Raw genomic sequence first — 15502 nt, 5'->3', positions numbered from 1 at the left:
AATCTCTCCTCTGTCCCCACCTATCGCTGGCCTTTTATCCAGCTTCATCTGCTCCACCCCCCTTAAACAGTATAAATTTCATCACATTTTTACTTCTCTTTAGCTCTGATGAAGAGTCGTACGGACTCAAAACGTTAACTCTGTCTTTCTCTCCACAAACGCTGTTAGACCTGCTAAGTTTTTCCAGCATTTTCTGTTTTTGTTTCAGATTTCCAAGATCCACAGTATTTTGCTTTTATCCTTACTTTTATGTTGTTCAATCCCTCTCATAATAAAGGATAGCATTCCAATAGCCTTCTTAATTACTTACTGTACCTGCAAAATTACTTTTTGCAATTCATGTACTAGAACACCTAGATCCCTCTGCACCTCAGAATTTTGCAGCTGTTCTCCACTTAAGTAATACTCTGCTTTTTTGTTCTTCCTGCCAAAGTGAACAACTGCACATTTTCCCACATTAAACTCCATTTGGACATCAGGACATTTAGAAAAGCTTGATGCAATCAAACAAAGTCAATATGATTTTGTGAAAGGATCATGTTTGACAAATTTGCTAGAGCTCTTTGAGGATATAACAAACAGAGTTGATAAAGAGGAACTGGTAGATGTAGTGTATTTGGATTTCCAGAAGGCATTCAATAAGGTGCCACATAAAAGGTTATTGCACAAGTTAAGAACTCACGGTATTGGGGGTAATGTATTAGCATGGTAATGTATTCTGTGTTAACAAACAGAAGACAGAGAGTTGGGATTAATAGGTCTTTTTCAGGTTGGAAAGACCTAACTGGTGGAGTGCCACAAGGATCAGTCCTAGGGCCTCAATTATTTACTATCTTAATATTAATGACTTGGAGGAGGGGGCAGAGTGTAATGTATCCAAATTTGCTGATGATACAAAAATAAGTGGGAGGGCATGTTGTGATGAGGGCATAAGGAATCTGCAAGGGGATATAAACAGGTTGAGTGCGTGGGCAAAAACTTGGCAGATGGAGTTTAATGTAGCAAAGTGTGAGGTCATGCACTTTGGTAGGAAGAATCAAAAGGCAGACTGTTACTTAAATGGAGAGAGACTCCAAAAAAGTGCTACACAGAGGGATCTGGGTGTTCTTGTGCATGAAACTCAAAAAGTTAGCATTCGGGTGCAGCAAGTAATTAAGAAGGCAAATGGAATTTTGGCCTGTATTGCTAGGGGGTTGAAGTTTAAAAATAGGGAAATCTTGTTACAACTGTACAGGATATTGTAGACCTGGAGTACTGTGTACAGCTTTAGTCCCCATATTTAAGAAAGGATATACTGGCACTGGAGTCAGTTCAAAAGGGATTCACTAGGCTGATTCTTGGGATGAAGGGGTTAACTTATCAAAAACGGCTAAACAGGTTAAGCCTTTATTCATTAGAGTTTAGAAGAATAAGGGATGGCAATATTGAAAATTACAAGATTCTGAGGGGGCTTGACAGGGTAGATGTTGTGATGTTTCCACTAGTGGGGGAATCTCGAACTTGGGGACATAGTTACAGAATAAGGGGACACTCATTTAAAACTGAGATACGCAGGAATTTCTTCTCTCAGAGGGTTGTGAATGTCTGGAATTCTCTACCCCAGTGAGTTGTGGAGGCTAGATCACCGAGAGCATTTAAAGAGGAGGTAGATAGAATTTTTGAAATATCAAGGAGTCGAGGGCTAAGAGGAGCTGGCACGAAAGAGAAGCTGAGGCCTGGGGCAGATCAGCCCCATGATCTTATTGAATCGCGGGGCTGGCTTGAGGGGCCAAATGGCCTACTCCTGCTCCTATTTCTTACATTCTTATGTTCTTAACTGCATTTACAAGGATCTTGGGCTTTCCTGATTAAAGCAGTGCGTAGCTCACGCACACATGCAACATTAGTCAAGGTACAATATCTAACCTGTGTTCTCAGCTGATGCAATGTCACAGATACTTCAGCTGACCTCAGGACATTGGTGGGGGACGTGAGGGGTAGACAGCAAGAGACATAGAAAAGGTTGCTACATCTGAGAAGTAAACAAGGTACCAGAGAACATCCCACGAGAACTAAGGGGATGGAGAGAGGGAGAAACTGGCAGGAAAAATTGGGGCTGGGGTGGTGGGGGGGAGGAGCAAAAAGCTGTTGGAAAAAACAGTCCAGTGTCCAACCAATTCAGGCTCCAATATTCCATGTAGCAGCCCCCAAAATCCCAGTGCAGCCCACACACAAGTCAACCTTTTCAAAACACTCAGTCACTATGCAAAAAAATTTAAAAGGACAGTACACCTATGTAGAAACACCCACGCATTCCAAATAAAACATGAAGAATCGTTGCTAGGCACCATAACATGATGAGGCACAGACCTGGTTCCTGAGATAAGGAAGACAGACAATTACCCACAGACAAGACTCAAGAAATAGAAACCTAATGGGAGAGTGCTTTTGAACTACACGTATACAGTCACCAATTTCCTCACAAGCTACACTTCTCATGTCATGTTTCAAATTAATCCTAAACGGTATGACAAAAATACTACTCTCTGATAGAAATGAGACAGGATATTTCCTCTTGTGGGAAAGTGCAAGTATTCACCAATTTAAGAGAGTCAACAAAAAATCCAAGAGGGAATTCAGCAGAATTCCTTCCCAAGTAGTGGTAAGAGCGTGGAACTCCCTACCACAGGGAGTGATTGAAGTGAAGAGTGTAGTTGCATTTAAGGGGAAGTTGCACAAGCATTTGAGGGAGAAGGGAATAGACAGGTACTCTGTCGAGTTTAGATGAGAAAAGATGGGAGAAGACTCAGGTGGAGCATAAACACCAACATGAGCTGGTAAGCAGAATGGTCTGTTTCTGTGTCACATGTCCTACGTAACCCGATGTCAAAATGTAACCAAATTTCTAATTGTTTTCTCCTCAAAAAAGAGAGAAATGAACACAAGGACAGATTCTCCCAACATCACAGGCTGCACAGACTGAGGAACACCGCAAGAGTGGTCCTTCCAGTTTTGTATTTCTTTCTTTTTATTGGAGGGTTACTGCTGAACGCACTGGCCGCCTGGGTCTTCTGTCACATTCCAAATCAATCCAGCTTTGTGGTTTAACTCAAGAACATCGTCACCACTGATGTGATGATGCTCATCACGCTTCCTTTTAAAATCCTGTCTGATTCACGTCTTGGACCCTGGCAGTTGAAAGCATTTGTGTGTCGTTACACTCTCGTGCTCTTCTATAGCAGCATGTACCTGAGCATAATGTTCCTCGGCCTGATCAGTTTCGACAGGTATCTGAAGATAGTGTGGCCCATGAGAAACCTCATGGTGCAAAAGGTCATCTTTACCCAAGTCATCAGTGCAGGTTGTTGGGTCTTCACGATGGGCTCTGCGCTGCCGAACATTATTCTGACAAACCAGACCCCTACAGAGAAAACCGCAGCACAGTGTTATCAGTTGAAAAACAAGTTGGGTGAGGCTTGGCACCATTTCAAGGTTTTCAAATGCAAAGTTATTTTCTGGATCACTTTTGTTCTCCTCACTGTGTGTTATTCAGCCATCTTAAAAAAAAAGTATACTGGTCCGATCAAAAATTCCAAAAGGACTCCAGCAACGTGAAAAAGAAAGCAAATCGTAACATATTCAGCATCATGGGAGTCTTCATTTGCTTTGTGCCTTACCAGATTATCAGAGTCCCCTATGACAACGGCCGAACTGATCAGAGAGACTGTACCACATACAACACACTGTACTATGCAAAGGAGGTCTCACAGCTTCTCTGTGCGTTTAACACTTTCCTTGACCCTTTTATCTACATCCTGCTGTGCAAGTCATTCACCAGGCTGCTATTTAAAAAGATGCGAGTAGAAAGAATTCTCTGAATGGAATCGCCTCAATATAAAGCAAGACATTACTGTCAACTAAAACATCCAATTGGTCACCCGGCTCCAAAAAAGCACTGTCCCCCATGTTGTTATGGATATAAAAACTCTTTCAGCCAAATCATTTGCTCTCCTACAAATCCTAAGCCAGCTAATTGTAGCATCGAATCTTAACAGTCACCACAATACTCCACCACTAACACCCGAACTTAGATTGCAGCAATTGGCTTTCCGACAAGGAAGTATCATGTACCTCTCAGACATTTCCTAGCTACCCAAGAGCAGAAGGCTCATTTTCCAGTAATCCATTGCACTTTACTTCCACAAATCCAAATGTGCTCTGTCCCTTCTTTTCTCTTTTTTTAAGAGATGAACGTGAATGAGGATATAACCATATGTTCGCAAACTTAACACGAAAAGCATATTCTTAAAATGGGCCACTCATATAGTGCTGTCTACATCTGCTTCACCTACAGGTCTTTGATACTATAAACCAAGTGCTGTGCTAAGCCTACAGATCACCTATTAAGCGTCAGCCTTGGCTCAGTTGGTAGCGCTTATGCCTGAGTCAGTGGTTGTGGGTTCAAGCCCCACACCAGAGACTTGAGCACATTAACTAAGCAATTCTTAGGGAATGATGCACTGTTGAGGTGCCACCTTTCACAGATGGAACATTTGTAATATTTCCAAATTTGCTGTTGACACAAAACTAGGTGGCAATGTAAGTTGTGAGGAGAATGCCAAGGAGGCTTCAAGGGGATTTAGAAATGTGAGGTGAATGGGCAAGAACAGGTCAGATGGCATGTAATATGAAATAAGCGCAACGTTATCCATTTTGCTAGAAAAAAATAAAAAGGCAGAGTATTTCTTAAGTGGTGAAACTTTGGGTAGCGTTGATGTCCAAAGGGACCTGGGTGTCCTTGTTCACGAGTCACTACAAGCTATCATGCAGGTGCAGCAAGCAATTAGGAAGGCAAAAGGTATGCTGACCTTCATTGCAAGAGGATTTGAGTCCAGGAGTAAGGATGTCTTGCTGCAATTGTGGAGTCTTGGTGAGACCACACCTGGAATAGTATGTATAGTTTTGGTCTCCTATCTAAGAAAGGATATACTTGTCATAGAGGGAGTTCAACGGAGGTTCACCAGACTAATCCCTTGGGCGGCGGGATTGTTTTATAAGGAGATATTCAGGAAACTGGGCCTGCATTCTCTAGAGTTTCAAAGAATGAGAGGTGATCTCATTGAAACTTACAAAATTCTTACAGGGTGTGACAGGGTAAATGTGGATAGGATGTTTCCCCTGACTGGTGAACCTAGAACTAGGGGACAGCATCTCAGGATAAGGGGTAGGCCATTTAAGATTGAGAGGAGGAGGAATTTCTTCACTCAGAGGCTGGAGAATTTTTGGAATTCTCTACCCAGAGGGCTGTGGAGGCTCAGTCATTAAGCATATTCAAGACAGAAATTGATAGATTTCTGGAGACTGTTGACATCAAGAGATATGGGGATATGTGGGAATAAATGGTATAGGAGTGGATGATCAGCCATGATCTGTTTGAGTAGCATTCAAGAGGGCATTAGATGATTATTTGAATAGAAACAATGTGCAAGGGTTTGGGGAAAAGGCCCAGGAGAGTGACACTAAGTCATAATGCTCATTTCGAAAGCCAGTGCAGACACGATGGGCTGAATGGCCTCCTTCTGCACCATACCAATTCTGTGATTCTGTGAAAATGCAACATAAGGATCCAGGGGTCCAGGCACACAATCCATTGAAGGGATTGTCATAGAGTCGTTAACGAATGGCACAGGAAAAGTCCATTGGGCCCAATGGAGACCGTGCCGGCTCTCCACAGAGCAATCCAGTCAACCCCACTCCTCCCATGAGCCCCATAGCCCTGCAAGTTTATTTCTCGCAAGTGCCCATCCAATTTCCGTTTGAAATCATTGACTGTTTCCACTTCCAGGATCCTCATGAGCAGGGTGTTCCAGGTCAGTACTACTCACTGCATAAAAAAGTTCCTCCTCACAGTCCCCCTGCACCTCTTACCCAAAACCTTAAATCTGACTCCGCTGCTCCTTGTGCTATCAGCTAATGGGAACAGTTATCCAAACTTGTCTTCTACACTTCTATCAAATCTCCCTTAAGTTTCTCCAAGGGGAACAGCTCCAGCTTTTCTAAACAACGTTCTAACCGAAATCCCCCATTCCTGGAAACAATTCTGGTAAATCGCTTCTGCACCATCTCAAGGTTCCTCACATCTCTCCTAAAGTGTGATGATCACAAATGGATGGGCATGGAGAAGAATCAATAATAAGATAAATGAAATTACAAATGTTAAAACGAGGACATTAAATATAAAATTGATGACAATTGGTGAGGCTACATTTGGGAGTTCTGCATGCAAATTTGGGCGTAAGATCATTAGGGTCATGGGAAAAAGTACAGCAAAGAATAACATTTTAAAATGCAAAACGTAAACGCTATTATTTATCACAACAGCAGTTAAGGGAGAAATAATCTTTCACAAGAGTTTTGAAGTGGTAAATAGTGATAGGTTGTTACCCCTTTGGCAAAAAGCAGAAACAATGAGACATAGAGTCCAGATTATCAACAGAAGAATGAAAGGGGAAGTTGTCGCTCAGGATTATTAGAACACATTATATGGAGTGGTTACTGAGGCAGAAACCCCATCATTTAAAATCCTCGACACCTGCAATAGTTCAGACAACATTTGGTGAGAACACACAAGTTGGAGTTCGAGTATTGGAATGCTTCCTCAGTTCTGTGGGATGCTCTCAGACCTGCTGAGTGTTTCCAGGGTTTTTGATTTAGTTTCGCATTCCCAGCATCTATAGTGCTCTGGTTTCCGTTCATTAAAATTTCTCTCTATTTGGTCAGCTCAGTGTCTACCACAAGCAGAATTGCAATATCACTTTGAAAAGTCTCCCAGCGTGCCAGAAGTATTGCTGACGATTCTCCGCAATGACAATTTCCTCCATCTCTGAATGCATCTTTATTGCATAAGAATAATTTACATTTAAAAATTCCTCAAACATTCAGTGCTTAGTGATGGTTTGCTTGCTTCAACTTTAATTTTCATCAGGGACCCGAAGAAGGAAAATGTTGCAAGTTTGGTGCTTTGCTTAGACAACTGTTTACACTGTTTTCCTCGAGCTTAACATTGGTTTTCACATCCCAGCTCTTGATAATGAAATTCTCAGGAAAAATTGTCGCAGCTTGCTGATTTGAAGTTTGGTGTATATTTCAGTGTAACTTTCCACGTACGCTGCTTCAGGAAGCTCTGGATCAACGTGAGATTAATCCTAGATTGATTCCTGAGGTGAGAGTGTCTAGATTGATAGCCAGCCCCAACCACACCCCCTGAATGGAAGAACAAAAAGGAGCTGGTCATCGATAATATCAATAATAATCACCAATCTCTTCTCTTTCCATTGTTCTATCTATCTTTTTGACAGCTTTCATATTGTCCATGACCAACAATATCATTTCCTACACCAAGCCTCACAGCTTACCGTTCAGAAACAATCTATATTGCTTGCATTAATCAATGAAATCATCTTTTCTTGTTCCAATTTCCTACTCTGCAGATACAAAAGGGGAGGACAATATTAGCATTTTTGAAGCATCCTTTCCCCCTTCACCTTTCTTCAGTGTTAACTCAGGCATGACTCAGCTGGTAGCAATCTCGCCTCAGACAGACAGCAATGGTTTGAAGTCCCACTCCAGGGACTTGAGAAAATAAACAAAGCTGACATTCTGGTGCCAGTACTGAGAGAGTGCTGCACTGTCAGAGGTGTAGCTTCAGGATAAGACGTTAAACTGAGACACTCCCTGTCCTCTCAAGCACTATTTTTTATAAGAGAACATGAGATTTATCCCCTGTGTCTTGACCAATATCAATCTTTCAAACATCATTGAAAAACAAATTATGTGATCATAATCACATTGTGCAGCTTCCTGTGTACAAACTGAGTCCCCCTTATCTTGCATTGCAACAGTGACAAAACTGCAAAAGTATTTCATAGATTGTAAAGCACTGTGCAGCCCCTTGAAACTGTGAAAGGTGCTGCCTGCTCTTAGACCTCAGGCTAGTCTTTGAAATCTGTCATGAGAGAAAATGCACAAGGAGAAATCAAATGGGCAAAGGTAGCCTAGATGAGAAGTTCATAGAATATTGTTTCTTTGAACAGCATGTTCTAAAGCCAACCAGCAAACAGGCTATACTAGACCTGGTATTGTACAATGGGATAGAATTAACTGACAATTTCATAGTGAAAGCCCCTCTACGTAGCAGCAATTATAATGTTACATTGAGTTTGAGGGATAGAAGAGTGGGTCCAAGAACAGTATTTAAACTTATATAAGGGCAATTATGAGGGCATGAAAGCAGAGCAAGCTAAAGTATACAGGCTAATTAAGTTAAGGGATAGGTCAATGTCCATAGAGTTGCAGTGGCAGTCATTTAAGGGGATTTTTCAGGATAGAAAGAATAGATATATTCCAACAAGAAAGGAAAATCCCAAGGGGAAGACACAACATCCATGGTTAACTAAAAAAGCTAGAGATAGTGTAAAACTTAAAGAAAAAGCATATAATTGCTCAAAGACAGGCAACAGGTCAAAAGAGTGGACAGAATATAAAAAAACAGCAAAGAATGACAAAAAGATTAATCAGGAGGGAAAAAAATAGAGTACAAGAGAAAGCTGGCTAGAAATATAGGGCACAATTTCCCGCATGTCGGGTGGGCTCAGCGGTGGGGGGAGGCAGTGGCGGATGGGAAGACGACCGCCGCCCATGGTCAGGGCCGGAAGGTGATTTAGGCCCAATTAAGGCCCACTCAGCATGAAAGGCGAGTGGCAGCGCTCAGCTCTGCCTGTGCGGGGGGGCGGCGGGAGAGAGGGGGAGGAGGGCGAGCGCGAGAACTTCAAGCAGGTGCACAAGTGCACACTTCATAATTTCCCCGAGGCAAAGAGCTACCTCAGTGAGATGAAGAGGCATAAAAGAGAGAAATAAAGAAAATAAAAATGTAATGAAACGTGCCGTCATGTGACTCTGTCACATGAGCGGAGACATGCTATTAATTAAATTTTAAAATTTTTATTTCGCTTTATTGTTTGCTTTAGGAAACCTCATCCCGCCCGTGGACGAGGTCTCCCAAAAAGCGCAAAGGCCACTTGGCCTTCTCGCCCGCCCCGCCAATGCTCGGGCACAGCGAAAAATTCAAGTGAATTGATAATTCAATGGCCTTAACAGGCCTTTTAATTGTTGGCGGGCGTGCTGCCGACTCTGGCTTGCACCCACCGACTGAAATATCGCGCGAGTGCGCAATGACATCGGGAAGCTCGCCCAACGTCATCACCTGTCATTTTACGCTTGGTTGGGTCGGGCGCACGCCTGCCCGCCAAGCTAAAAATTTTGCTCATAAAGATGGATAGGAAGAGTTTCTACGGATATTTAATTAAGAAAAAAGTTAGCAAAGTGAGCATTAGCCCTATAGAAAGTGAGTCTGGGGAATTAATAATGGAAAGTAAGGAGATGGCAGATGGATTGACCAGGTATTTTGCATCAGTCTTCACTATAGAGGCTACAAGTAACATCACAGAGATAGCCAAAAACCAGGAATTGGAAGAAGGGAGGAACTCAGGAAAACTACAATCACCAGGGAAGTGGTACTGAGTAAACTGTTGGAGTTGTGGGCTGACAAATCCCCGGGTCCTGATGGACTTCATCCTAGGGTCTTAAAAGAAGTGGCTAAGAGATAGTTGATGCGTTGGTTTACTTTTCCAAAATTCCCGAGATTCTGGGAATGTTCCATTAGATTGGAAAACACCAAATGTAACTTTCTTATTTAAAAAGGGAGGGAGACGCAAAGCAAGAAACTACAGACCAGTTAGGTTAACATCTGACTTAGGGAAAATGTTGGAAGTCATTATTAAAGATGTTATGATAGGGCACTTAGGAAAATTCAAGGCAATCAGGAAGAGTCAACATGGTTTTGCAAAAGGGAAATCATGTTTAACCAATTTATTGGAGTTCTTTGAAGGAGTCACATGTGCTGTGGATAAAGGGGAACTGGTAGATATACTGAACTTCGATCTCCAGAAAGCATTTGATAAAGTGCCACATCAAAGGTTACTGAGGAAAATAAAAGCTCATGGTGTTGAGGCATGGATAGAACATTGGCTAGCTAACAGGAAACAGAGAGTAGGCATAAATGGGTCCTTTTCTGGTTGGCAGGATGTGACGAATGGTGTGCCACAGGGATCAGTGCTGGAGCCTCAATATCTTACAATTTATATAAATGACTTAGATGAAAGGACTGAAGGTATGGTTACTAAATTTGCTGATGACGCAAAGATAGATAGGAAAGTAAGTTGTGAAGAGGATATAAGGAGGCTACAAAGGGACATAGAAGGTTAAGTGAGCGGGCAAAGATCTGGCAAATGGGGTATAAAGTGGGCAGATGTGAAATTATCCATTTTGGCACTAATAATAAAAAAGAAGCTTGTTATCTAAATGGTGAGAGATTGTAGAGCTCTGAGATTCAGAGGGATCTGGGTTTTCTAGTTCATGGATCACAAATGGCTAATATGTAGGTACAGCAAGTAATTAGGAAAACTAATAGAATGTTATTGTTTATTGCGAGGGGAATTGAATACAAAAGTAAGGAGGTTATGCTTCAGTTGTACAGGACACTGGCGAGACCACATCTGGAGTATTGTGTACAGTACTGGTCTCCTTATTTAAGGAAGGATGTAAATGTGTTAGAAGCAGTTCAGAGAAGGTTTACTAGACTAATACCAGGAATGGGTGGGTTGTCTTATGAGGAAAGGTTGGACAAGCTAGACTTGTATCCACTGGAGTTTAGAAGAGTAAGAGGCAACTTGATTGAAACCTTTAAGATCCCGAGGGGTCTTGAAGGGTGGCTGTGGACAGCATGTCCCCTCTTGTGGGAGAATCTAGAACTAGTGACCACTGTTTAAAAATAAGGGTTCACCCATTTAAGACAGAGATGAGGAGAAATTTTCTCTCTGAGGGCGGTGAGTCTTTGGTTCTCTCTTTCTCAAAAGGCAGCGGAAGCAGAATCTTTGTTTTTTTTTAAGGCAGAGATAGATAGATTCTTGATCAACAAGCGGATGCAAGGTATTGGGGGTAGGCGGGAGATAACAATCAGATCAGCCATGATCTGACTGAATGGCAGGGCAGGCTCGAGGGGCCGAGTGGCCTACTCCTGCTCCAAATGCATTTGTTCAGAAGAAATTTAGAGGTAACTCTTTCTTACAATTTTTTCTCTTGAAAGAAGATTCCCAAAATCTAATTAGCAATTCTTTGGAAATTCCTCATTCGTACAGGGTTCATCCGTGACACCTGTTCTTTCATCTTAATCCAAAGGAGACTGACAAAGAGCCCGAGAGCTACATTTTTCTGGAGGCACTGAGCACCAATGGCTACCAAATGGGCCTCAAACTGGTGTTGACAATCGACAACACGTTCTAGAATCTGCCCCGTTTAAGATTATAAAGGAAGTTGTAACTTCCTGAAAGGTGTGATATCTGAGGAACAGCAGCCCCACCTACCACACCAGTTTGATAAATAGTTGTCATCTACCGTTTGCTTACACAGTTACTCCACAAACCAGTAAATTTATTTCGGGTTGGACAACTATCTTTCTTCCTTTTATTTAAGCTTCACTTCAGCAGCTTTGGATTCATTTGGTGTTAGAATTGCATGCTGAGGAAATTGTCAAAAGGGTCATCATCTGTGAAGGTTTACAGAAAACATCAAGATCTGTAGCTGATCCTAAGTAAGTTCTCATTTTTTTCTTTGTATAAGTTGGGAAAACAAGGGATGTGATTTGGATGTGGACTCGAAACGTCGACTCTTTTCTTCTCCACCGATGCTGCCAGACCTGCTGAGTTTTTCCAGGTAATTCTGTTTTTGTTTTGTTTTTGTGATTTGCATCATTAGGAGAAAGAAATTAGTAAATATAACAATAACATGTTGAAATTGCAGAGATCAGTCAACACTTGAAAGACAAAGGCAGGTTAATATTCAGAGTAGAATCCTTTGTCACAGCCCCGAACATGGTGGTTAAATAAGGCTTTTATTATTTTATAACGACTGAATGTCAGAGATAAGGATCGAGTCCCACATTCTGAGGCTCTATGTAGTCCCCACCAGGTGTGGTTTGAAAAGCTCGCAGCAAAGTTATATGTTATGAAGCTGTTGAACACAATAAACTAAAACAAAATTGAGTTGGCAATTAAACTACAGTTTCAGTCCAGAAACAGAGAAAGCGCAAGAACACACAAGAGCTAGATGGAAGCGGGAGGGGGGAGGGGGGGGACTCTTAGCATGAAGAAATCATTGGGTTGATTTTGACATTTAACTCTATTTTGATATTTGACATGTAGGTTAGACACACACATTTTCAAGGCCATTTTAAAAGCCTTTGCAAACACTGGATTAACATGGCTCTTGGGGTCTCCTGGCTACAGTGGTGAACAGCTGAGCCACAAAATCCCAGGGAAGTGTTTTAAGTTCTCAGTCACTGTGAGCTACGGATTCCATAACTAGCCAGATGGCCCTGAATGAAGAGGAGAGGAAATTGGGGGGGGGTGAGGTGAACTGGACAAACGTTCTGAGCTGAAAATTGGACCGGAGAGTCCACAAGAGTGAGCAGGGAGAAAAGTGAGAGAGAAACAAGCGGGAAAAGGGTTCAGTAGGCTGGAATGCCAGTAAGGTGTGCGTCCCATTCCTCAGAGTTTCTCTGCTGAATTATCAGCCATAGGCAGATGGTTATCTTGAAAGAGCATGGGGGTACTAGCGCAGAGTGATCGCACATCGATCATATGTTCATAGGCTCACCAGTTCACTGCAACATTACTTTTTTCACACTTATGGCATTTATTTGCATTTAATCAATAACTTGCCTTGGGTAATTCAGCAGATAGAAAAATATTTGATATGTTCATATTTCCTCTGGTTTATATGCTTCAGTGGGTTTTGAAGGTCAACATATTTTTGGGACAAAATCCTCAAATGAGGTTTAGCAAGTGGTTAACATTTATTAAACAATTCTTCACAATTTCCGTGACAAATTGGGGTTTGCTGGTTACATCACTGATGATAAGACAGTGCCCTCTGTTGGATTTTAGATTTTAGAACAGCAGCACCAAAACCTAATGAAGGCTGTGATCCAACTGAGGTACAATGATGTCAAAATGGAAAACTCAAGGTCACAATTTGTTTTTTTACGTGAACCCAAGTATTCAAAACCTGCCTCCAATATGATTTAGAAACTGGTGATATTTGTAAAAAAAAAATCTTGCTGTCCCTGACATATCAGACCCCTCAGAGTAACAAGGTTTCTCTCCTCAAAGAGCTTCGTAGACAATGGCTACATTGGAAGAGCATTAGCTACATCAGTCAACATTTTTACACAGCAGGATCCCATAATAATGGTACATTGCTTTGCAAGTTACCATTCAGATAGACCCAATATTTAAGTAGCATTATGTAGCAGTAACTATGGAATTTACTGGTGCATAAATAAATTTCTCCTTTCCAAGCAAGAATTGCTATCGATTAAAGTTCCTGTAATTTAAATCACTAATAATTTGGCATATTCATACAACATGCTTCAACAGAGGCCAATGGGTAAGTGGTCTGGCTGCAACTGTTGTCTCCTTTACAGGCAGCTACTTTACAAGATATGCAAAAATATTTTTAAAAGCTTTATTTTATTTTTGACAAGTCCAACTGCCCATTAATCATGGGTGACTTTAATCTTCATGTAGAATGGGAAAATCAAATTGGCAGAGGTAGACACAAGCAAGAATTCATAGAGTGCATTCGGGACAGTTTCTTAGAACAATGTGTTGTGAATCCAACCAGGGATTATGCTATTTTTGATCTGGTAATGTGTAATGAGGCAGGTTTAGTAAATGATCTCAGAGCAAAAGATCCCATAGGAAATGGTGACCATAACATAGTAGAGTTTAGCATTCAGTTTGAGAATTAGAAACTTGGGTCAGAAACAACTGTGCTTAACTTAAATAAGGGCAATTACAATGAAATGAGAGCAGAGTTGGCTGGAGTGGACTGGGAAAGGAGTGTAGCAGAAAAGACGGTTGATGAACAATGACAGACGTTTAAGAAAATAGTTCGTGACTCTCAACAAATATATATCCCAGTGAGGATAAACCAATCATGGTTAACCAAGGAACTTAAGGACAGATTGAAGGAAAAAACATACAATGTGGCAAAGATTAGTGGTAAACCAGAGGATTTGGAAAGATTTAAAAACCAACAAAAGATGACCAAAAAATAATAAAGAAGGAGAAAATAAACTTTGAGGGTAAACTAGCAAGTAATGTAATAACAGTAAGAGCTTCTTTAAATATATAAAAAAGAAGAGAGAGGCCAAAGTGAACATAGACCCCTTAGAGAATGAAGCTGGGGAAATAATAATGGGGAACCAGGAAATGGCAGATGAGTTGAAAAAATAGTTTACTTTAGTCTTCACGATAGAAGATACTAATAGCATTCCAAAAATAATAAATAATCAAGGGGCAAAAGGGGTGGAGGAATTAGATACAATAACTATCACTCGTGAAAAAGCACTAGGGAAACTAATAGGCCTAAAGGCCGATAAGTCCCCTGGAACTGATGGGTTGCATCCTAGGATATTCAAGGAAGTAGCTACAGAAATAGTGGATGCACTGGTAGTAATCTTCCAAGAATCCTTAGACTCTGGAAAAGCGACAGAGGATTGGGGAACGGCCAATGTAACACCCTTATTCAAAAAGGGAGGAAGACGAAAAACAGGCCAGTTAGCTTAACATCTGTCATTGGGAAAATGTTGGAGTCTATTATAAAGGGTGTAATAGCAGAGCATTTAGAAATACATAAACTAATCAAGCAGAGTCAGCATGGCTTAATACATAATCTAATCAAGCAGAGTTGGCATGGCTTTATGAAGGGGAAATCATGTCTAACATTTATTAGAATTCTTTGAGGAGGTAACAAGCAGGATAGATAAAGGGGAACAAGTACACATAATATATTTGGATTTCCAGAAGGCTTTCGATAAGGTACCACACATAAGGCTACTTAATGAGATAAGAGCCCATGGTGTTGGGGGTAGTATATTAGCATGGATAGAGGATTGGCTAACAAATAGAAGACGGAGAGTTGTGATAAGGGGGGCATTTTCGGAATGGCAACCTGTAACCAGTGGAGTGCCACAGGGATCAGTGCTGGGGCCTTAATTATTTACAATATGTATTAATGATTTAGATGAGGGAAGTGAATGTACTATCGCCAAGTTTGCAGATGACACAAAAATTGGTGGGAAGGCAAGTGGTGAGGATGACACAAGGAGTCTACAGAGGGATATAGACAGGTTAAGTGAGTGGGCAAAAACTTGTCAGATGGGATATAATGTGGGAAAACGTGAGGTTATGCACTTTGGCAGGAAGAATAGAGAAGCGGAATATTATTTAAATGGAGAAAGGCTGCAGAAGGCTGCAGCACTGAGGGATTTGGGAGTCCTTGTGCATGAATCACAAAAAAGCTAACATACGAGTTCAACAGGTAATAGGGAAGGCAAATGGAA

The 15502-nt window shown here is 41.4% G+C and overlaps 1 protein-coding gene and 1 pseudogene across 1 annotated transcript in view; one reads left to right on the top strand and one right to left on the bottom strand.

The window, feature by feature from the left end:
- Positions 1 to 15502, bottom strand: part of LOC144693984 (mediator of RNA polymerase II transcription subunit 12-like protein) — a 590784-nt gene that overhangs the window by 303003 nt on the left and 272279 nt on the right. The gene's annotated exons all lie outside the window — the stretch shown is intronic.
- LOC144694272 (P2Y purinoceptor 14-like) lies at positions 2863 to 3857 on the top strand (annotated as a pseudogene).

Source organism: Cetorhinus maximus, chromosome 19, assembly GCF_964194155.1.
Source record: "Cetorhinus maximus chromosome 19, sCetMax3.hap1.1, whole genome shotgun sequence".
Classification (NCBI taxonomy): domain Eukaryota; kingdom Metazoa; phylum Chordata; class Chondrichthyes; order Lamniformes; family Cetorhinidae; genus Cetorhinus; species Cetorhinus maximus.
Note: the sequence above shows the minus strand (reverse complement) of the source record. Positions and strands in the feature narration are given on the sequence as shown.